The sequence below is a fragment of the Chlorocebus sabaeus genome, chromosome 3 (assembly GCF_047675955.1).
Source record: "Chlorocebus sabaeus isolate Y175 chromosome 3, mChlSab1.0.hap1, whole genome shotgun sequence".
NCBI classification, from domain to species: Eukaryota; Metazoa; Chordata; class Mammalia; order Primates; family Cercopithecidae; genus Chlorocebus; species Chlorocebus sabaeus.
The window spans coordinates 49148936-49172609 of record NC_132906.1 but is presented as its reverse complement, the minus strand read 5'-3'; the positions used below and the strand labels follow the sequence as shown (position 1 = coordinate 49172609).

General features: G+C 38.3%; 1 long non-coding RNA gene across 1 annotated transcript in view; it reads left to right on the top strand.

Annotated features, from left to right (window-relative positions):
- Positions 1-395: 395 nt before the first annotated feature.
- The window catches only part of LOC119627523 (uncharacterized), a 75543-nt gene continuing 52264 nt past the window's right edge, over positions 396-23674 (top strand). Inside the window, exon 1 of the long non-coding RNA XR_005243700.2 lies at positions 396-720. This is a non-coding gene — a long non-coding RNA (uncharacterized lncRNA). The remainder of the gene's footprint in view (positions 721-23674) is intronic.

The window sequence follows — 23674 nt, the reverse complement described above, 5'->3', positions numbered from 1 at the left end:
CACGAGTGGAAAAGGTGTGTGTCATGTCTGTGCACAATATTTAAGAGCCAGCTTGTGAATTTTATGATCCCTTATCATCTGTCCTGAGACCAGTAATGTTTCAGACAGGTTGGCTTCAGGAGCCTAGTCTCCTAAGTGAGACCACAAAGCAGAGATACAGCCCACTTGTGACAGGTATGCAGTGTGAGTGAGAAACTAATGTTGGCTGTATTCATCCACTAATAATTTTTAGTGTTACTGCATCAAACTAGGGTCTGTTCGCCCAGTGTAATAAGACAAAACATCCATACTAAGGTTTTGCAGCAGGAGAAATGAGTGTGTTGATTTGCAGGGTGCCAAGCGAGTAGAATCAGGCAGCTCATGTTTCAGACTTGACCTCTCCAATGGCTTACAAGCAAGGGTTTTTAAAGACAGGAGTACATTTCAGGGAAAAGGATGTTGCAGGCAAAATCTTATATCAATATATGGAAGTAATACATTGGTTTGGCCTAAAAAGGCAGGCCAGAGGTGGACTAAAAGACTTCTTGATCTGCAATTGGTTAAGGAAGGAAAGCTTTGTCTAAACACTTGGGGTCAGTCAAAAGGAATATTAGGCCTGGCCTGTGGGTTTGATTTCCTCCTGGCTCCTCAGGAATAAATTTAGAATGAAGAACGGTTGCCAGAATTTACTCCTCAGCTGTCCCCTGTCTGAAGTCTTATGTGCTAGAGGATTCCTTTTCGGTAAGTGGTCTAAGTTTCTGAAAAACAACTCAGGGACATATGTTAAGATATTATCTTTCGTTTCTGTATGAAATCAAACCTTACATGACTAACTTCTTTGGCTATTGTTTTAAGCTACCTCTTGCTTATCAAATTGCTCATTTACTTCTCAGGGCCAGCTCAGTGCCTAAAATTTCCCTTGAAAAACCTGAAGATTTTCCTCTATGTCCATGTTTTGGGGGAGCCAACAGGCCCCTACGGGTGGTTTCTGCTTCAGAGTTCTTTTTTTTTTTTTTTTTTTGAGGCGGAGTCTTGCTCTGTCGCCCAGGCTGGAGTGCAGTGGCACTATCTCGGCTCACTGCAAGCTCCGCCTCCTGGGTTCACGCCATTCTCCTGCCTCAGCCTCCCGAGTAGCAGGGACTACAGGCGCCTGCCACCACGCCCGGCTAATTTTTTTGTATTTTTAGTAGAGATGGGGTTTCACCGTGTTAGCCAGGATGGTCTCGATCTCCTGACCTCGTGATCCACCCATCTCGGCCTCCCAAAGTGCTGGGATTACAGGCTTGAGCCACCGCGCCCGGCCTGCTTCAGAGTTCTTAAACTGTATTCTGAGCACTAGTTTTTTATAAGATTAAAGTGTTGAAAATATTATCCCCCATGCTGTGATTTGTTTTCTGTTCTTTCGGTGGTATAGTTTGATGAAAAAATAATCTTGGTTTTTTGGGGATTTTTTTTTTTTTTCTTTTTTTGAGACAGAGTCTCGCTTTGTTGCCCAGATTGGAGTGCAGTGGTGCGATCTCGGCTCACTGCAAGCGCCGCCTCCCTGGTTCATGCCATTCTCCTGCCTCAGCCTCCCAAGTAGCTGGGACTACAAGTGCCAGCTACTGCACCCAGCTAAATTTTGTATTTTTTAGTAGAGACGGGGTTTCTCCGTGGTCTCTGCCTCCTGACCTCGTGATCTGCCTGCCTCGGCCTCCCAAAGTGCTGGGATTATAGGCATGAGGAAGAAAGAATCTTAAATAGAGCTTATGTGAATCCATCAATCTTTGCCCTTTTGGTAAACTCTGTTTAAGAAATCCTTCTTTCTCGCTCCTGAGAACATTATATTCCACAACAATCTAAGTTTTCCTTTAACATTTCAGGAGAACTTCTCTGTGAGTATATCAGATCTTGAGGTCTATTGCTTGTTTGTTTTGAGAAATGTTCAACTATTACTTTTTAATTATAGATCTTGCTATAGTGTTTATAGAAATTTATCTGTAGCAGAACAAGCTGCAGACAAAACCCCTCAGATACCAAGTTAAAGAAGGAAGGGCTTTATTCAGCCAGGAGCATTGGCAAGACTCATGTCTCAAAAACCAAGCTCTCCGAGTGAGCAATTCCTGTCCCTCTTAAGGGCTTACAACTCTAAGGAGGTCCGTGTGAGGGAGTCGTGATCGATTGAGCAAGCAGGGGGTACGTGAATGGGGCTTGCATGCACCGGTAATTAGAACGGAACAGAACAGGATAGAGATTTTAACAGTGCTTTTCTATACAAGGTCTGTAATCTATAGATAACATAACCGATTAGGTCAGGGGTCGATCTTTAACCTACCAGGCCCAGGACGTGGCACTGGGCTGTCTGCCTGTGGATTTCACTTCTGCCTTTTAGTTTTTACTTCTTCTTTCTCTGGAGGCAGAAATTGGGCATAAGACAATATGAAGGGTGGTCTCCTCCCTTATTCTCCCCCTTTGAGAACTTCACTCATTAGTGGGAGTTCTCACGTTCATTCTCATTACTCATGTCTTCTTACAAAACAGATCAATAGTGATTTATATAGTATACGGGTGCTGAAGCATTTTGGTGAACTAAGGTAGCGATGAAGCTTTTTATCATTTGAAGAAGCAAACAACGGAGTAGTAAACAGGTTCCCATTACTATTATAACTCCCATTATAAGAGTTTTAAATCTCCTAGTGCTGGGAACCATTTTCCAAACATGATCATGGATCAAACCCATGCCACCCTTGCACAGGCACATGTGCCAGTTTTGTCATATCTCTAACTATGTCTTCAACTACTTGCCTTTGAACATCTATCTGTAGACAGCAATTAGTAAGGTTAAATTTCCCACAGACCCCTCCTTCAACTGCTAGCAAGTAGTTGAGAGCCAATCTGTTTTGATAGATAGCATTTCTCATCTGAGTTTCTTGCCAGTCCAGAATAGTCAAGGCTCTGACTGTTTTATTAGTGATTAGTTCTAAGACAGCTTGTAACCATATGATTTGATTGACCATGTAAATGAGAGTCTGGTAGCCCCACAAGCCGTCTTGTGCCCAAGTAGCAGGCCCATAATATTGTATGATTCTCTCAGGGGGCTATCCATCATCTTTCCAATTTCCTATAGCTATGCTTCTCTTTTTTCGGGAAGCATAGACAGGGAAGCCCAGGAGTTCACGTGTTTTTATGGGCAGTAGGAAGAAAAATGGTTTAATAGTGCCAATAACAAACACAACTATAACAATATAACACAACAATAACACACAATAACTGCCCACTGGTCACGTAATTTGGTGTAATCTCTATGCCCACATATCCAGTATAATCCAGTGGGGGTTGTCCAGCCCAAGTGGGACTCTGGGTGGGTCCACACAGTTTGAAACTTTGGGAATTTACTAAATGGATTTCTCTCTGTGTGATTTGAACCCCACCAAGTGACTGCTTTTGTGGTACCATTATATGGTTTCTATCCCAGACAACTAAGTCACCCTATGGGGTGAGTTAATTCTTTTTCTTCTCTAGTTATATAATATTGTCCTGTAATTCAGGCTTTCAGGATCCAGAAATTATCAGGGTGATTCTTTTGAGCCGAGAATTCATCAGGAACTGGGTCTGTAGGTACTAATTTTCAGGCTTCCCATGGCCATTGATCTCCCATTACAGTCCCTGCACATACTTAACATGAAGTGACATTGAGAGACTGGGCTACATGCTCGGTTAACTGCAAAAACAAATTTCTTGTTTTTCCTGGAATTTTTGGTACTGGTACATTTGGTTCATCATAGAAAGTTTGACACACTGGCTCAGGAGAGCATTTGTAAACTTCTCCTAGAACTAAGATATTTACTCAAGGATCCAGTCCGGCCCCATTGATTCCTAAGGTCACACGCTCTACTTTTTTTCCAGCGAGGATCAAAAGGATTGGTTATCACTAGCTCTAAGGGGTTACATTGTCCCTTAGTACAGGAAGGGTCGTTTTTTCTTTTCTTAAGGTGAACTGGATTATTTTCATTTTTTATCCAATTGGCCCAAATGACATAAGGCCAGTATCCACATTCGTTTCCACACAGTCCTAATTCATGACAAGTGTACTTATTTTCGGTCATATAGACTTTTTCCCAATTAAAAGAGCCACATCCCCTTCCTATTGCTATTAATGACATCACAGACATTAAATTTCAAGATTATATGTTTGGGCACCACTTTTTCTTCTGTTCTGGCTAATACTTTACTTGTATCATTTATGAGTCCCCACCAGTCTTCAGTCCTTGATCTTATTTCAAAAACTGTGGACATGGGAGGCTCAGAGGGGTCATAACACACATCTGGCCGATCGTTTCCTGGGCTACATACCTTGTACTGAGTGTCACTATATAAACATGTTCCTTTTAAACTTCCTAGGCATTCATAGTAATTATAGAACAGAAAGATTATTTTAATTTGTTGCCCTAACTCGGTAACCTGATGTATACACTGAGATCAGTCATCCATGTGGGGAAAATCAGTGGAAGTTTTTACTATACAAGTCCAAATTATAAGGAAAATGAGTCTCCTAATGATTCTCCTCATGCTTCGGCCGTGCGTAGACCAGTCAGCTTCCAGGTGTGACTGGAGCAGGGCTGGTCATCCTCCTCAGAGTCACTTTGCAGGGGTTGTCCGGGCTGGGTTTTGCCTCCCGGGTTTCATCGGCTGCAGGTTTCACATGGCTGTGGTGGATCTAGGCTGGGATTCCTTCTACCTTTACAGTCGTTGGGGTGGTCAGGATGACAGTCTGAGGTTCTTTCCACCGTGGCCGCAAAGGGGCTATGTTCCAGTCCTTGATCCACACGGGATCACCTGGAGAGAAAGCATGAACTGGGGAGAATAAGCTGATGGGATACCTTTCATTTACCCAAGTTGAGATTGTTTCTGTAATTTTTCCTAAAGCCTATAGGTGTTGCTGTAATTCAATTTCACCTAACTCTCAGGGAATGCCTGGAAGCCCCGGTGGTATAGGAGGAGGCCTATGATACAGTATTTCATAAGCAGAGTATCCTGTTTACTTAGAAGGAGTGCATCTAATTTTAAACAATACCATAGGAAGGGCCTGTATCCACTTTAATCCTGTTTCCTGACATACTTTCCCAAAACTATTTTTGATAATCTGATTCATTCACTCCACCTTTCCAGAACTCTCAGGTCGGTAGGTGGCATGTAGCTTCCAAGTGATTCATAATGCCTTTGCTGTCTTCTGTAGTAAGTCAGCCACGAACGCTGATCTGTTATCTCAGACGATTCGTAAGGGCAGTCCAAACCTAGAAATAAGATCTCGAAGATGCACAAGCGTTACCTCGTAGGCCTTTTCAGTTCGTGTTGGATAAGCCTCCACCCACCCAGAGTGAGTAGACACAAGAACCAGCAAATACTTGTGACCTCCACATTTTGGGGTGTCTGTGAAATCCACCTGAAAATCCTCAAAAGGAGCCGTTCCATAAGCTTGTATGTTGGGCAGAACAGTGGGGCCTTGTCTTGCATTGTGCTGTCTGCAAGTTACACACTGTTGTGCTACTACTTTGGCATGGGCTGGCAAGTGTGAGATGTACAAGTACTGGCCTAACAACTTTTCAAATGACTCTTGACCTAGATGAGTGGTTTCGTGCATGGCCAATATGATTGTGGATCCCAGCAACTGCGGCACAGCTATCCTCCCATCTGGCAGTCTGATCCATCCTCCTTTTATTACTTGCCCCCCTTCTGGGTGGAAAAAATATTTTTCTTCCTTTGAATAGGTAGGTACCAGGTTAGGTGTGTGAGGGAGTACGGGGGCTGCTACCGATGCCCAGTAAGGGGTAGATGCTGCTTTTTGAGCTTCTGAATCAGCTTGAGAGTTTCCTAAGGCCACTGAGGTGGACGTTCGCTGGTGTCCTCTGCAGTGCGTGACCGCCACCTTCTGAGGTTTCCACGCTACCGCTAATAATTGTAGAATTTCTTGTTGGTATTTTATGTCCTTTCCCCCAGAGTTTTTCCCCCTTTTCCTTATATAATGCTCCACGCACTTGGAGGGTTAGAAAGACATATCAAGAGTCACTGTAGATGTTTACAGTCTTACCTTCACTGAGTTCTGGAGCCCGAGTTAAGGCAATGAGCTCAGCCTTCTGGGCTGAAGTGCCCTATGGCAACGGTTTGGCTTCAATGACAGCATCCAAAGTTACCACCGTATATCCTGCACATCTTTCTCCTTGTGGGTTGATGAAGCTGCTCCCATCTATTTATACTCCCAGTCTACTGGTGCCCATGGCTGGTCCTGAAAGTCAGGTCTGCTAGAATAAACTGAGTCCAACACCTCTACACAGTTATGCTCGACCAGACTCTCTGATACTGGAAGCAGGGTGGCGGGATTTAGGGTGTTACAGACTTCAATGGTTATATGGGGATTTTCACATAGCAGGCTTTGGTACTTGGTTAATCTAGCATTTGTTAGCCAATGATGTCCTTTGGTATTCATCAAGGTTACTACATCATGGGGGCCTTTATTTTCAGGTTTTGCCCAAGGGTTAGTTTATCTGCTTCTTGTGCTAACAAGGCCATTGCTGCCAGGTCCCTTAGACACAGGGGCCAGCCTTTGGAAACCCCGTCTAGTTGTTTTGAGAGATAGGCCACTAAACTTGGCCAAGGCCCCACAGTCTGGGTTAAAACTCCAACTGCCATTTTTTCTCTTTCTGACACACAGAGTGTAAAGGGCTTTGTCAAATCTGGTAGTCTTAGGGCTGGGGCCTACATAAGTTTTTCTTTAATTTATAAAGGCTTGCTGTTGTAGAGGCCCCATTCAAAAGGCTCCTGGTTGCACCCCTTTGTGCAAAGGTTTGGCTAGTACTGCAAAGTTTGGAATCCATAATCTGCAAAACTCCATAGCTCCTAGGAATTCCTTTACTTGCCTTCTGGTTTTAGGTTCCGGCAGGCTGCAGATGACCTGCTTTCTTTCTGACCCAAGGCTGCGTTCCCCTTTCCGAATAGTGAATCCCGGATAGCATACCTGCTATCTTCAGATCTGAGCTTTCTTCTTGGACACTTTATACCCACAATCCTCCAGGTGCCAAAGCAAGGCATCCATCCCTTTTGCACACCCTACTGCCGTGGAGTGTCCCAGCAGAAGATTGTCCATGTACAGGAGCAAGACACAGTCTAGGTCTTTAGCAGGAAACTTTTGCAGGTCTCGAGCCAGGGCCTCCCTTAAGATAGTAGGGGAGTTCTTGAACCCTTGGGGAACCGGGTCCAAGTGTACTGAGTGGTGACTCCTGACTCCGGATCTTGCCACTGAATGACAAACAGCTTCTCACTCTTAGGAGCTATTCTGATGCTAAAGAAGGCATCTTTTAAGTCCAGACAGGTAAACCAGCTGTCCTCAGCTGGCAGTAGCCCTAACAATATGTAAGGGTTAGGAACTGTTGGGTGCAGAGTCACTGTAGCTTGGTTGACCAAGCACAAGTCCTGTACTGGCCGGTAGTCCTTGGTCCCTAGCTTGGGGACAGGCAGGAGGGGGATGTTCCATGGAGACTGGCAAGGAACTATAATTCCAAAGGCTTTCAAGCACCTGAGATGAACCTGGATTGCTTCGAGAGCTTCTCTGGGAACCGGATACTACTTTTGTCTAATTTGTTGGGCCCCAGGCTTAACTTCTATGAGTACAGGGGTTTGGTTGACCGCCAGTCCTGTAGGATTATCCCCTGCCCATATTTGGGGCCATCACTTAGCTAGAGCTGGTTTTATCTCTTGGCCTGACTCGGTTAAAAAAAGTCTCCATTCTTCTTCCCAGGGGACTGTAAAGGCCACGATAACTCCTGTTCGTGGTAACTTTAGCTGTAAAGAGCCCTGTTTTTTAAAGGAGATGGTGGCTCACAACTTGCTAAGCAAGTCTCTTCCCAGCAAGGGCAAGGGACAGTCAGGCATGTACAAGAATTGGTGAACTATTTCATGTCTCACCACCGAGCAAATCCATGGTAGACAGAAAGCCTGCTTAGTGGAAACTCCTGTTGCTCCAATTATATCAATGTTTTTCTTGGATAAGGGGGCAACTAGGGTGGTCACTATTGAATGTTCAGCACCAGTATCAACCAAAAACTTAATGTCCTTGCCCCTAGTTGTAATCCTGACCTGGGCTCCTTGGGAGTGCTTCAGTCCGATCCCCTTCAGTCCAATAGCCTTTCCGCCAGATTGAACAAAGCTCCCTCATCTTTATCTGAGGTCTTTTGTTCTGAATCACTTTGCTTTTCCTTCAGTTGGGGACACTTATCTTTCCAATGTCCTATTATTTTACAATAGGCACATTGGTTATGTTGCAAGAGTGGGCAATTAGACTGGGCATTCTTCTCGGAACCTCCCCTTTCCCTCTCCTTTCAGGGGAATTCCCCTAATGGCTGCGGCCAGTAAGTCGGCATTTCGCCTGGTCTGGCATTTGCCTTCCTTATGGCTTTCTCTGAGGCTTGTTGCATCTCTATTCACGAACACTTGATTGGCTATTTCCAGTAACTGCGAGGTACACCTGCAAACCCAGCTGTTTCTGCAATTTTCTCCTAATATCTTCTGCTCTTTGACTAACTAAGGCCATGTTAATCATGCCCTGATTTTCAGGGCTATCTGGATCAAAAGGAGTGTACATAAGGTAAACCTCACATGATCTTTCATAGAATTGCGCTGGACTCGCCTCTTTTCCTTGGAAGACCTCAGAGACCTTATTTACATTTGTAGCCTTTTCAGCCCCTTTCTTTAAGCCTTCTATTAATGTCTCACAGTACCGTTTTAGCTTCTCCATGTCTGGTCCCTCATTCAGGTCCCACTGGGGGTCTGTTCCTGGCAGCTGAATTCTTATATATTCTTGAGGGTTTTGGTAATTAGCTGCGAAGTGCTCCTCTAGTCACTTAGTCATCACCTGGAGCACCCTTCATGTTTCAACTGCTTTAAAGAAGTACATGAACAGTTGGTGGCAATCATCCCAAGTAGGATTATGAGTCTATATAATAGTTTGGAGCAAGTCAATTAAAGCTTGAGGCTTTTTGGTGTAAGATGGAGTATTATTTTTCCAATTGAGGAGGTCAGCAGAGGTTAAAGGTTGATACACAAAGGCATGCCTTTCTACCATATGTCCCTCCCCATCTACCCCAGTATATCGCTGCTCTCTCAGGGGCATTTGGATTCCAGTCTTGGGCCATAAGCAAGCTGTCAAGACAGGAGTTTCTACCATTGCTTCACTTCCTCTTTTATCTGGGAGTGTGGATGTCTGGTGGAGGTGGAGTTGTAGGTGCTGTGGGCTCAGGAATGGGGAGCCCTTCCTCTCGATAAGGAGGGGTTACTGCTGGTACCAATTCCTGCCTTGATTATTCTGGTGTTGGGTCAGACAGGACTTTTGGTGCTGACTTCCCTTGGCAGATGGAGTGAGAACTTTCCTTAACTAACTGTCCCTTTGCCATTAGTACTGCGCTGCCTGTCCTCTTAACCTCTGTGGGGGATCTAAAACCAGCTGTAACCAAAAATCTGTATATGGGAACTGATCTGGGTGCTCTGGTTTACAGGTTACCCTGTGCCATACCTTCGAGACAAGGGACCTGTATAGGCTTCTTTCTGATGGCCAGCACACCTCTAATGCTGGCCAGTGTATCTCACACAAAGTTCTAAGTTTTCCTGGAGTCATAGCAACTCCATAGTCTCCCTTAAATCCCCTTTTGAAAATTTTTAACTTAGTTCCTAGTGGGTTGGGCTTAGTTTGTGCCTGACCCATATTTCCTTGAGACAAAACACCACACCCACACCACACGCACACCACAAAACAAAGAACGGGTAAAGAGGGCACACATACACTTTTATAGTTTACACCAAACCAGAATCAAAACCAAAATCAGAGTATCAAGAAATCCAAGCCAGGTCAAAAGCAAAACCAAAGTATCAAGCAATCCAAGTCAAGTCAAAAACAAAAACCAAAATGCCGGTACAGGCACATCATGGGTAATCAGACCACGCTTCCACTCAAATGGAGTGGGCAAGTTCCAAAGACCAGTTTTTCCAAGTTTCAGATGTCTAGACTCCAAGTGCCAGTTTCTTCCCAGTGTTCAGCCACTGCATTGATCCTCCATGGGGGCCTGTCATGTGCTACTCTGGCAAGGTGTTCCACCAGGGCAATTGCCTACCCAGGAGCACTCTTAGGATCCATGTCGTTCGAGCTGGCCAGAGTCCCCTGCAGGGATGCTTCCCAGGGCAGGCCTAAGCTGCCTAAGGGGGCTGCCTCAATCCTCTGTTAATCACCTCGCTTCCCTGTCAGGGAACCAAGAAATGTATCAGGACGAGTTGCAGACGGAATCCCTCAGACACCAAGTTAAAGAAGGAAAGGCTTTATTCAGCCAGAAGCATCAGCAAGACTCACGTCTCAAAAACTGAGCTCCCTGAATGAGCAATTCCTGTCCCTCTTAAGGGCTTACAACTCTAAGGGGGTCCACATGAGAGGGTCATGATCGATTGAGCAAGCAGGGGGTACATCACTGGGGCTGTGAGCACTGGTAATTAGAATGGAACAGAACAGGACAGAGATTTTCACGGTGCTTTTCCATACAATGTCGGTAACCTATAGATAGCATAACCGATTATGTCATGGGTCAATCTTTAACTACCAGGCGCAGGGTGTGGCGCCGAGCTGTATGCCTGTGGATTTCATTTCTGCCTTTTAGTTTTTGCTTCTTCTTTCTTTGGAGGCAGAAATTGGGCATAAGACAGTGTGAGGGAAGGTCTCCTCCCTTATTCCCACATTTTTCAATTTATAAGCATAAAATTATTTTATATCATTTGGCATTTTTACATTGAAATATCTATAGTTTGTTAAATGTATTTGTGTCTTCCATATTTTATATCAATTTTACTATGTGTATCATTCTTATTAGATGTTTGCATAATCAAATGTCTCTTTGTTAACAAGTCTTTGCATGTTTTTTAATTAATTTCTGCTTTTATGTGTTACCATCCTCTTCATTTTAAATTTAATGGTCATTGATGTTCTTTTTCTTATAGCTTAAAATGTATTCTAAGCTATTAATTATCAGTTTTATTCCTTCTCCATTTAAGTAGTTATGTCTCTACTTACAAGTTTTATGTATATTTTCAGTATCATTCAGTTTAAAATACTATTATTTCAATTTTGAGGGCTTTTTCTAATATGAGTCACTTAGAGGCAAATTTACTCCTTGCTAACATTTTTTATTCTTTTGGCTAGTACTTGCTAGTTTTTCAGCATTTGGGAACAAAATTTGAGTTACTTGAAACATTTTACATGGATAATATATGGTCAAATTTGGGAAATATTCAAGGAGCACTTAAGTAAATATTTATCACACATTTGCATGCAGGAATAATATAGATGAATTGATACATAAATCAACCTCTATTACTTTGTGAGTCTTATTGTTCAAAATATCCATATTTCCTGGCATTTTTTGCATATTCTGCCAATTATTGATAATAGTACTGATAATAGTACATTACAATTTTCAATTCTGAATTGATACATGTTTATTTCTCTTTATATTTCTCTCAATGTTTGTTTCATTTATTTCAATGCTATATTACTAGTTTCATTGTTAGGTGTAAAATATCTTACTGGCTCTTTCTCTTGATATTCTGTCTTAAATATTTTTTTCAAATATTACTACCATAATCACTTATAAAATAAAAAATTAATATGGCAGCATGAGTGCCAACAATAATAATGAATAACATTTTCCAAGTTCAAAAGTGTAAAATTGTCAGCCTAGGACTGAATACAGAGCAAAACAATTATTCATGAATATCAACACAAAACTTTGAGAATTTACCATCAAAAGACCTTTGCTAAGGAATTGTTATGGTTTTAATTAAAGACTAAGGAAAGTGAACCAAGATAGTAGAAAGTAGGTGAAAAAATTGAAGTGGTAATTATAAAAAATAGCAAATATATAGACAACACTTACAAATTAACAATCTCTAATTCATGCCATTAAAACATAATTTTTCATTTAAATTCATATTCTTATACCTGTTTCTTTATCTTTACCTCCTACTAGCTTATACATAGTAGTAACTCAAAACTATCTCCTGAATTTATTGAGAAAGAGGATGGCAATAATATCTTTCTTTCAGTACAATAAACTTTCTTGTAATGTAATAGTTGCTTAATTTTGTGAGCTCTTCACACACACAGAAAACATATACATACACACACACTCCTTATGTTTCTCATGACTAAGCTTTTTCTGACATGCAGCATGTTCTCCATGGCTATTTGAATACATGAGTGATTTAAAAAATGAATTTTATAACCCATTCAGTATTCCAATACTATACTTCAAATCACTGAATTTTGTTCTGCTTTCTAGTGATATTACTCATGAAGTATAACTGTACATTCTTGGTCCAAGGATTTGCAGTTTACTCCCTTCAAAATGTACTCATTTATAATATACCTTCTGTAACAACCCATGCAACATGAAGAAGGCTAGGACACAGTGGTGAGGCTGCCAGTTGGGGAATACAGATTCTTCAAATAGAGGAAGGCTCTAGACATAATATCACATACATAGTAAGTGAGATGACGCCTGGTAATAACTATAGAAATCTTTTGGTGTACTTATTGGAAAGATGCAAAAGTCACTCAGCCAAGTACTTGATAAAAATCCCATACTTAAGGCAATCTTGAGATAAGAACAGAAGCAAACCTTGAAAATATTAATCCTGAACAAAAGGGGATAACCATTCTTGTATGGAATGAGTTTAAGCAAAATAACATGAAGGCAAAATAAGTTTATCAGTATGTGGAAGACTCAAGAGAAGAGAAATCAAACCAACACAGAAAAGAGAAAGCTCAGAAATTCTAAATATCCTGATAAAAGATTTCTTCCAGTATTTAGTGAAATGGTATAAGAAATACATATTGGAAATCCATGTGTATTAATGATTGCTCCTTAAATTAACTCTAGAGAACATGATTTTCACTTACCCATTCATTTATTCTTTCAGTGAAATTATATATTATGAACCCTTGCTAAGTGCTAGGCAATAAGAAAAACAAGGTTTTTAATCTCTCAATGCCTCAGTTTTATCACCATAAAGTAGAGGTAATAACATATTTTACTCATTGAGTTGTCTTAAGGATTAAATGAGTTGCTTTATCTATGAGACAGCTCTTAGTACATAGTAAGAACTCAAAAAAATACCAGCCAATATTAATAATATTTATTTGCCAAAGAAATAAGTGACAAATTAAGGAATAGTAATAACCATGAAATAACATTTTTTTTCTGTAAATCTCTTTTTCTGTCTTGCCATGTCAAGTGGCAGTTAAAAATGGAAAACCAATAGCTGATAATTATTAACAAAAGGGCAAGGTAAAAGAAAAGCATTTCAGCCCATTCTTCCAATCCTTTTTTTTTTTTTTTTTTTTTTTTTTTTTTTTTTTTTTTTAATTCTCTCTTCCTGGGACAATGTCCCAGTGATGAAGGAGTACTGTCAGCCATCTCAGTAGATATCAGCTAAGGATCTCTCTAACTGTGCTCAAAATATTTTCATTTCTGAAGAAATCATGATCAAACACTTCAGGTTTAATTTCACAAAACTGTGAAGAATAAGAGAATATGCCTGAAGAAGACTAGGAATAATAATTCCAAGAGGCAAAGTAAATGCTTCACAAGCAAGAGAGATTCAATATGGGATCCCAGTCAGCAGATAATTATGTACACCACTGCACTGGCTTAGAAACAAAAGAACAGGGGTCATGCACTTTATGAACAGGTAGGCCTTTGAATTTGTCTTCTTAATAGTTTTCAATGAGATACAAAATCAAAATAGCACAGGTTTCTCTTGAGCAAGTAAGTGTATGCTCTTGCCAATAAAGTGTTAAAGTCAAATGGCCCTGCTTCCAGAAATTAAAAATGCGGAAAGGAAAAGAAAGTTAAAATGCATATAGCATTTATCGTTAATTTGTGTGATTATTGCCAAGATTAACGGTGAATTCAGCTGTAGTTGATGAAATTTTTAGTAGCAATAATTTTTGAAATCATGAATTTTAACATAGCTTTAGAAAAACCTATGTTAGACTATTGTTTAGAACATATATTTTTAAAAGCATATTAAGAGAGGTAGATGGTCATAGTCATGCTCTTTATTTTGGAATGCCTCCTCCACTTCTCACTTACAGAATTTCGTTACATAGCTCCAACAAGTGTTTGATATTACCCCAGACAAAATAAGCAACCAGCGTCACTTCTTTTGCCTGACATTTGTTCTAGCAGAGCTTTCAGATTCTAGCCTGGAACAAAGTCATGTTGCTGTTTTAAATTCTAAGCTGCATTTTTAAAAAGTAAAGAATATATATAATCTTTCTTAAGTAAATATATATTTAGACATGACCAGCTTACATACACTTATGCTCCTACATGTATCTACAATGTTTTAAGAGAACTGTGGTCATCTTGTCATCCTAGGGAGAAAGAACTAGTTATCTCCTGTTATGACCACATACCAACCCTATGGAAGCCCCACCAAATTATGAGTCAAGGGCAACCTATAGTTATAAACTAGACAAGGTGCACATTCCTTAGCCTTCAAGTTACAATGTGAAAGATTTAAGAATTGAAATGAAGTGGAGGCTAGAGTTTGGGGAAATAAACCAATTATAATGTAACAGGTAATAAAGCCTGAATGTTGGTAGCATTTATGAAAATAAGGGAAATAGTTGGGTTCCACAGATTTAAGGAGTTCAGAAATTGATTTAAGGACAATAAAGAGACAAAAGAAAACACATTAGTCATATTTTAATCCCAAATGACTAAGGAGAAACTAGAGTACTGAAAAGAGCAATTAGTAGTCTAGGAAAATTACAACCTGGGATTGGATAAGAATATTTTTATTTTTGCTGATATTTTATCTTGTATGGATTTAATATATTTTTAAAAAGCCAAAATTTATTTAAATTGAATGGAAATGTGGAAAGCAACGAAACTGGAAAAAAAGCCCCTTCTGGTTTCAAAACCATGTGTGGCTCTCAAGTAATAAAAGTAGTCATTTTATAAAACATAAAGTAGCTCGGAAGATTCACAGAAAACATTCTGTAGAAGTTGTAAGCATCAATAATGTTATTGAAGTAAGTGATGCCCTTCCAAAATAACTATTTTAAAGAATTACCATTTGAATATAGAAGTTCTAGTATATACACTAAGAAAAATAAGTTCTGTGGTTTTTGCCAGTCTTCACGTATATATTTGTTTGTGTGTGTGTGTGTTTTGCTTTACTGTGTATTTAAATACAGATATTTAATGTGTTAATGTGTGTGTGGTATGTATATACACAAATACTTTTTACTTTTTTAAAATGAAGGTTATTAAAACCACTCTCAAACTTAGATGGCTGTCTTTTTTATGACAGCAGATTACTAAAATTGATGGCAGCGTAATACTAGAAGGAATTCATAGTAACTTAATGAAGCAGGAGTAAAAACAAAAAAATTGAATTAAATATATTTAAAGATCAAATTTATCCTCCTGAATACCATTCCTATGAGTATATAAATCTTAAGTAAGTCTAGCTTTAGAAAATAATAGTTGGAAATATATATGAAGAAAGAAATGTTGTTTATATTTGGAGAGCAAGCACTCTAATCTAGAAAAATAGATAATTATTTTAAATAACATGTCCTATCAATGAGCTGTGACAAGAGAATTAACCAAAAGTAAGATAAGTAAGATCTGTTCAAACTCAAAAATGATATTCATCCTGAGTTAGAAGCAGTACATAGCATGAAAAGGCCTCCTAGGTTGCCCAGCAAAGTGAAAACACATTTTTTATTTTTTTTCAAAAACAATCATGGCAATTTCACAGTCACAAAGTGGATGAGGGATAAAACCAAAAACTTAAGCTCTGCATGCTGCATGCTAGCTACATGAGGAAGAGTAGGTTACCTTGTCTGCCATTATCACAGGTTACTCTGTTGCTGCCTAATATATTCAAGGACACCTAATAGGGATAAAATAATAGCAGATGACCTCCTGTGGAATTCTGTGCACAGAAAATGGAGGATGAATCAGCCTCAATTGAATTGTGTTTCTCTCTACCACAGATAAATATTGCATATTAAATCAGTTTCAGTGTACTTGCATTGCCTTCTGTTTAGTTTAATATATGCAGTGTCAAGTTATTTCAAACTGAGTACCGTTTGACTCTATATACACAGTTTGTCTAAGGTAAAAATTGAAAACAGTTAAAACCAAGTATAACAAAATTCTTTTCCCACTCCCACAGTTTTTCAGGGAATAGTGAGAAAAATCTATGAGCTGGAACATCGACTTAACTGATATTTCTGATACTATTTAGTGGCATGAAAAACTCATACCTTTCAACGTCTAAAAGAACTAAATAGATTATTTCTTTCACAGACTTCTGCAAACTAAGACTTTTCTTTAGTCGCTGTCTCAGTCAATCGGAATAAATCAAGTTAGCTTAGGTTTTCCAAGGAGACCTTTTTATAAGATTACAATATTCCTGAAAACATTGTCATCTACATGTCTTGTAGAGACATACTTTTTGGGCAGAACTGTTTTCCCTGTCTCTAAAGTGTATGTGTGTACATGTGCAGGTAATACATGCACAGTGTCATTTATAAGCAGGTAAGGAACGCTGGATATAAAATTCATGAACAGAGGCATAGTAGAAATATAATATTACCTGCTCTGCTGTCTTTTCTCCAGCAGACAATTCTACCAGCTCCTAAACGGAAGATGTGGGACAGGCATGGAAAATGATTGGTGATAACTGATATAGAGAACTACACAGTAGATTCAGCCCACTTGTATTACTTAGGACACTGGATATGCTGCTTTAGCAAAGGCTCAGATTGTTTAGGCACAGTGGCTCATGCCTGTAATCCTAGCATTTTGGGAGACTGAGGTGGGAGGATCACTTGAACCCAGGAGTTCAAGACAAGGCTGGGCAATACAGCAAGATTCCATCACTACAACAATAAAATTTCTTTAATTAGCCAAGCATGGTGACACGTGCCTTTAATCCCAGCTAATTGAGGGGCTGAGGGGGGAGAATAACTGGAGCCTTGGAGGTCAAGGCTGTTGTGAGCCATGATCACACCACTGCACTCCAGTGAGACTTTGTTGTGTTTCAACGAAGTCTGTCTCAAAAAACAAACAAACAAACAAACCAGAGTAACAGTTGTTTAAAGCAAATAGACATTTATTTATCTCTAATGTAAATTGTGGTTAATATGGAGACTCTGACATGAGTCTGTCTGTGATGCTAGTGCCCTCTGTTTTGTTGGAAAACATTCTTCTTGGAATGACCTGACTTCAGAGTTTAAGGTGACTCACCACCATGTGTACACTCTACTCACTGGGGAACGGCAAAGGGGAAAAGAGAAAAAGCATGTATAACTCGGTCATATTTTTCTTTAAGCACACAACCCCGAAGATTAACAAATTTTTTTAAGTTACATTTAACATCACACTAGTCAGAAATTAGTCACATGCCCCATCTAGGTTCAAGGATGATGGGAAATGTAGTCTTCATTCCAAGCAACCTTGACACTGGCCAAAAACTTAATGTTGGATGATTACAGATACTAGAGGATGGTTAGCACTTTGCCATTTTAGTGTAAGTTGAATACTGACATTTATAGTAATTAATCTTAGCAGCCTAATAAAAGTGCCTATGTCATAGTTCCCTGTTCTCCTCATTATCTTAAGACATATATACCTGATAAGAAATAATATGATATAGCTGTCTAGAAAATCAATTCTGAAAATGTATGTCCTTTGATTAAATCCTGGTTCCACTACTTTCTTGCTATTCTTCTGTATCTCAGTTTCCTCATCTGTTAAATGGAAATGAACTTCCTTAGGTTACTATAAATATTTATTATGTTTTTGGATATACTCACTTGGAAGAGTATTTGGTACATAAGATCTTAATAAAGTTAGTCCAGAGAATTATGTAGCTGCTTTTCCTCTGGAATAATGAATTTCAAAATAAAGTATTTATTAGTCTTTTATTTTTTTTCTTTTGATGCCTATTTATAGACTTGTATTTTATTTTTGTAAAGTCTACATTGTTCAGTGATACCTAATGTAAAACTAAATCAAGCCTCTATAAGTTTTTTTTATTTTTCCAGATGGGGGCTTTATTACAACTTCTAACAAAAGATGTGTGTGTGTGTATTTTTTAAATTTTATGTCCACTTTTTTTTTTTTTTTTTTTTTTTTTGAGACGGAGTCTCGCTCTGTTGCCCAGGCTGGAGTGCAGTGGCCGGATCTCAGCTCACTGAAAGCTCCGCCTCCTGGGTTTACCCCATTCTCCTGCCTCAGCCTCCCAAGTAGCTGGGACTACATTAGCTGGCACTACAGGCGCCCGCCACCTCGCCCGGCTAGTTTTTTGTATTTTTTAGTAGAGATGGAGTTTCACCCTGTTAGTCAGGATGGTCTTGATCTCCTGACCTCGTGATCCGCCTGTCTCGGCCTCCCAAAGTACTGGGATTACAGGCTTGAGCCACTGCGCCCGGCCTTATGTCCACTTTTATAAGCGATGGCTTCATTAATTGGCTAAATAGATTTATCAATTAGCCTATTCTTGTGTTTAAAATGCCTAAAAATAATGTTACATTTAAAAACTCTGTGTTCTTAAAAAGCAAAAACAGACTGTTTTAGACAAGTAGAAACTAATAACTATTTAATCTTTCTTTCCAAGCATACAGCAATAATAAAGATTTGTGAGTGCCTACCAGAGCAAAACACTGCTTGAGGAATACAGCTGAGAATGTCGAAGGCATTCTGATGAAAAAGAGTCAGATAAAATGTAAGAAATTATGTGGAGAATAAATTATAAGCAAGCATTAAATACAACAAAACCATGGCAAGTAGCTGATGTTCTGCATAAATACAGGGTTAGGCAGTAGTAATAGAGTGTGCAATTCGTGCTTGAGCATGTGGATGTACTAATATCAAAGGGAAAACACATTACTGCATCTCATAATGGAAAAACAGTGAATGGATTTTATGTCTTAAGACAGAAAAAACAGAGGTGAAAAACAAACAAACATTGGTAGAGAGCAAAGAGAGGAAGGAAAGGAAAGGAAGATAATAAAATAGTAAAGGAATCAAGTTTGATATAAAAATTTTGGATCTGTATGAGGAAAACAGGACTAGCAACAGAAATAAGAGAGAGATGGAAGAGAGCTGAGAGAGAGAGAGAGAGAATGTCAAGAAGAAAAACAAAAATAGAAACTCTCACTCTCAAAATCCAGGCCTGAAAAGAGAGGCTAAGATGCAAGGCAGATCACATACACAAATGACCAGTTCTCTCCATATCAGCCTTCTACTGCCATTCCAATAGTGAACAGGTTTTCTTGAAGTTTCTTCCTGTATGTCTCCACAACCTGAGGCCTATAGCATTTCATAGACTTGATGCCACGCTTCCCTCTTCATATATACATCAGCACTTCAGTGACTATTGCTGCTTAAGAAACCAGTGAACCTGGAATCATAGCACCACACATATATTTATTTGGCCATAGGCAGGTAGATTAAAATGGAAGCTGGGAATAGTTATTTCAAAGACAATAGTATCTATAGTCTAGAACTACCCTGGTATTTAAAATTTGGAACTGTATCATCTAGTATGTTAGCCACAAGCCACATTTGGCTATTGAACACTAGTACAAATCGAGATGTGCTGTTAAGTCCAAAGCACACAGCAAATTTAGAAGATGAAGCACCAAAAACATGTAAAATTTTTCATAAACATTTTTAAATTGATATGTTGAAATAATTTTGTTAAGACTTTGTTATATATAATAAAAAATTATTTTTTTGTTACCTTTTTTATTGTGAGTACTAGAAAAATTGAAATTACATATGTGGTTCAAATTGCATTTCTGTTGGACTAACCTCATCTAGAACTTACCCCACTATATGACAAAATAATTTGCCTTTCTGATAATTCACAAAATAGGCCCCATACTGAGCAGAGATGATAAGCTTTATAATTATAGTGCATAATCTGGTGCACGGCCCCAATCTTCAAGGTCAAATGATTTTCCTGGCCATCTATAACACCTGTGTCTCTCTTTTACCAGAGACCTTTAGAATACATGTAGTCCAATTTTGTTAAACCAATCACTACTTTTTATACCCCTAAAATCACATTTAAATATTCTTTCTTAGTACTAATAAAGGAGAATATAAAAGGCAGAAAGAAAATTATTATTTATGCTATATACATTGAAAGTCAGGATAAAATAATGTTATATTCATTGAAAAATTATGGTAGCTGACATGTACATTAAAATGGAGGACAGAAACTATGCATTGATTCAACATTAAATATCTGAGAAGTCAGTACTTGAGAGCCATATCACTTATCACTCAGTAGCAAGAAAGCTCTACAGTTATAGGTCAAGCATTGCTTTTCATCAATTATAAGCTGCATAGTTTTTTCCACATTTTAACATTTTTAAAGTCAAGATGCATCTATGATTGATGAAATCTTATAATTTCTGTCCACCAAATAGCATTAAACAACAAAGATAGTACTTCGTTGAGGATATTTGCATCTGTGTTTATCAAGGCTATTCGCCTAAAATTGCCTTTTTTTTGTTGTGCCTCTGCCACGTTTTGGTATGATGCTGGCCTCATAGAATGAGTAGGGAAGGAGTCTCTCCTTCTCAATTATTTAAAATGGTTTCAGTAGAAATAGAAATGGTACAAGCTCTTCTTTATACATCTTGTAGAATTCAGCTGTGAATCTGTCTGGTCCTGGACTTCTTTTGGTTGGTATGTTTTCTATTACCAATTTAATTTCAGAACTTGTTATTGGTCTGTTCAGGAATTTAATTTCTTCCTGGTTCAGTCTTGGGAGATTGTATGTGTCCAGGAATTTATCAGATTTTCTAGTTTGTATACATAAAGGTGTTTATAGTCATCTTTGATAGTTTTCTTGTATTTCTGTGGGGTCAGTAGTAACATCTGTTTTATCATTTTTAATTGTGTTTATTTGGATCTTCTGTATTTCTAATTAGTCTAGCAATTGGTAGATCTCTGTTATTAATTTCCCAAAGAACCAATTCTTGGGTTCATTGATTTTTGTATAGTTTTTCAAGTCTCAATTTCCTTCAGTTCAGCTCCGATTTTGGTTATTGCTGGTCTTCTAAGTTTGAGGTTGGTTTGTTCTTGTTTCCCTAGTTCTTCTAGTTGTGATGTTAGTATGTTAATTTGAGATCTTTCCAACCTTTTGATGTAGGCATTTAGTGCTATAAACTTTTCTCTTAACACTGTCTGAGCTGTGTCCAGAGATTCTAGTACTTTGTGTCTTTGCTTTCATTAGTTCCAAAGAATTTCTTGATTTCTTCCTTAATTTCATTAATTACCCAAAAGTCATTCAAGAGCAGGTTATTTAATTGTCATGTAATTATACAGTTTTGAGTGATCTTCTGAGTATTGATTTATATTTTTATTGCACAGTGGTCCAAGAATGTGGTTGGTATAATCTGAGGGCTTTTTGAATATGCCAAGTATTTTTATACGTCTGATTTTGTGGTTAATTTTAGAGTATTTGCCATGTAGTGATAAGAAGAATGTTTATTCTGTTGTTTGGCGATGGAGAGTTCTGTAGATGTCTACTAGATACATTTGATCAGGTATTGAGTTCAGGTCCTGAATATCTTTGTTAATTTTCTGCCTTGATGATCTGTCTACTACTGTCAGGGGTGTTGAAGTCTCCCACTATTATTGTGTGGGAATTTCTAAGTCTCTTTGTAGGTCTCTAAGAATTTGCTTTATGAATCTTGATACTCCTATGTTGGGTGCATGTATGTTTAGTGCAGTGAGGTCTTCTTGTTGAATTGAACCCTGTATCATTATATAATGCCCTTGTTCATCTTTTTAAAAAAATTGTTGGTTTGAAGTCTGTTTGTCTGAAATTAGGATTGCAACCTCTGCTTTTATCTGTTTTTTCATTTGCTTGACTGATTTATCTCCATTTCCTTATTTTGAGCCTATGGAGTGTAAATTAATTCACCCATTGGGAAAGCAATGCAGTGATTCATCAAATAACTTAAAACAGGATTACCATTCTACCAATTAATTTCATTATTGAGTACATACCCAAAAATATAAATATATATAAATCATTCTACCATAGAGACACATGTACTCCTGTGTTCATCTCATAACTATTTACAATGGCAAAGATGTGGAATTAACCTAAATGACCATCAATAGTAGACTTGGATAAAGAAAATGTACATATTCACCATGGAATACCATGCAGCCATAAAAACGAATGAGATCATGTCCTTTACAGCAACACGGATGGAGCTGGGGGCCATTATCCTAAGGAAACTAACACAGGAACAGAAAGCCAAATACTACGTGTTCTCATAAGTGGGAGCTAAATCACGGGAGCACACATGGACACATAGAGAAGAACAACAGACACTGGGGCCTATTAAAGGATGGAGGTGGGGAGGAAGGAAAGGATCAGGAAAAATACCTACAGTGTACTATGCTTATTATCTGTGTGATGAAATAATCTGTAAATCAAACTCCCAAGACACACAGTTTACTTATATAACAAATCTACACATGTACCCCTAAACCCACAATAAAAGTTTTAAAAAATTAAAAATAAATATATGACAAATATATCACTGCTTGAACATGAGCAGATGTCATTGTTCTTTGTGACATTATAATACAACTGATAGATCAAGATTTCCATCAACAAACTATTTGAGAACTACCTAAGAAAGGAATATGACTTGTTTATATTTTAAAAATCTTACATAGACGCTAGTAAGACAAATGGAGTATGAGCAACAAGTCTTGTAGAATCAGTCTCCAGTCTCCATCTCATAGAAGAAAGTTCTGGAGACACAGTAGAGCAATATTTGAAGAAAATCATGTATCATTAACTGTCTTGATAGTTCAATAGAGAATATATTTTGGGGAAAAAGAAACCACACAGACATTACTAAAACTGAGAGGAACAGTGATTCAACCTCTTCATATAAAAAACTTTAAAAATACCTAAACTGATTTATTTTACTTATGTTTTTCATCAGTTATTCACTATGGTGATGTATGCTTAAAAAAATCTCTCTCCATATATATACATATATAAGTCTGACAGAACTCTTTCAAAGTATAAAATTAAAATTTTAAATTTTAGTAACGAATTAAAACAGTTTAATTTGCAGCATTTTCTTTTCTGAGTTGGTAAAAAATCATACTTTTGATTTGCACCATCTTAAATGTAATGAACTAGGGAAACAAAGCTGTAAAATTTAAAAAGTAGCCCATTCAGTGGGCTACTTTATTCAGTGATAAAATATCCAGGGCCTTACTGAGTTCTTTAACTTTTACCATTTATATTTTTAGGTCATTTTATAGGTATCAAGAAAATATCAAAATATTAAATATTATGCTTATACTTTGTCTACTTATTTCACTGTATTTAGATAAAATGTATTGATCCCCCAACATAAGAAATAAGAGTATTAGAGAATTTGTCCTACCTGTTGTAATTCCTTCCAAATTAGCCTCCAAATTTTTGTTTTTGTTCATTAGTCTTTCACCTGACTATATATACATAAAACTCATCCTTGATCCGTTATAGAAGGCATTTATGGAAACTCTAAACATGGTTCATGTCTCATAGTGTCTCTTGATTTATG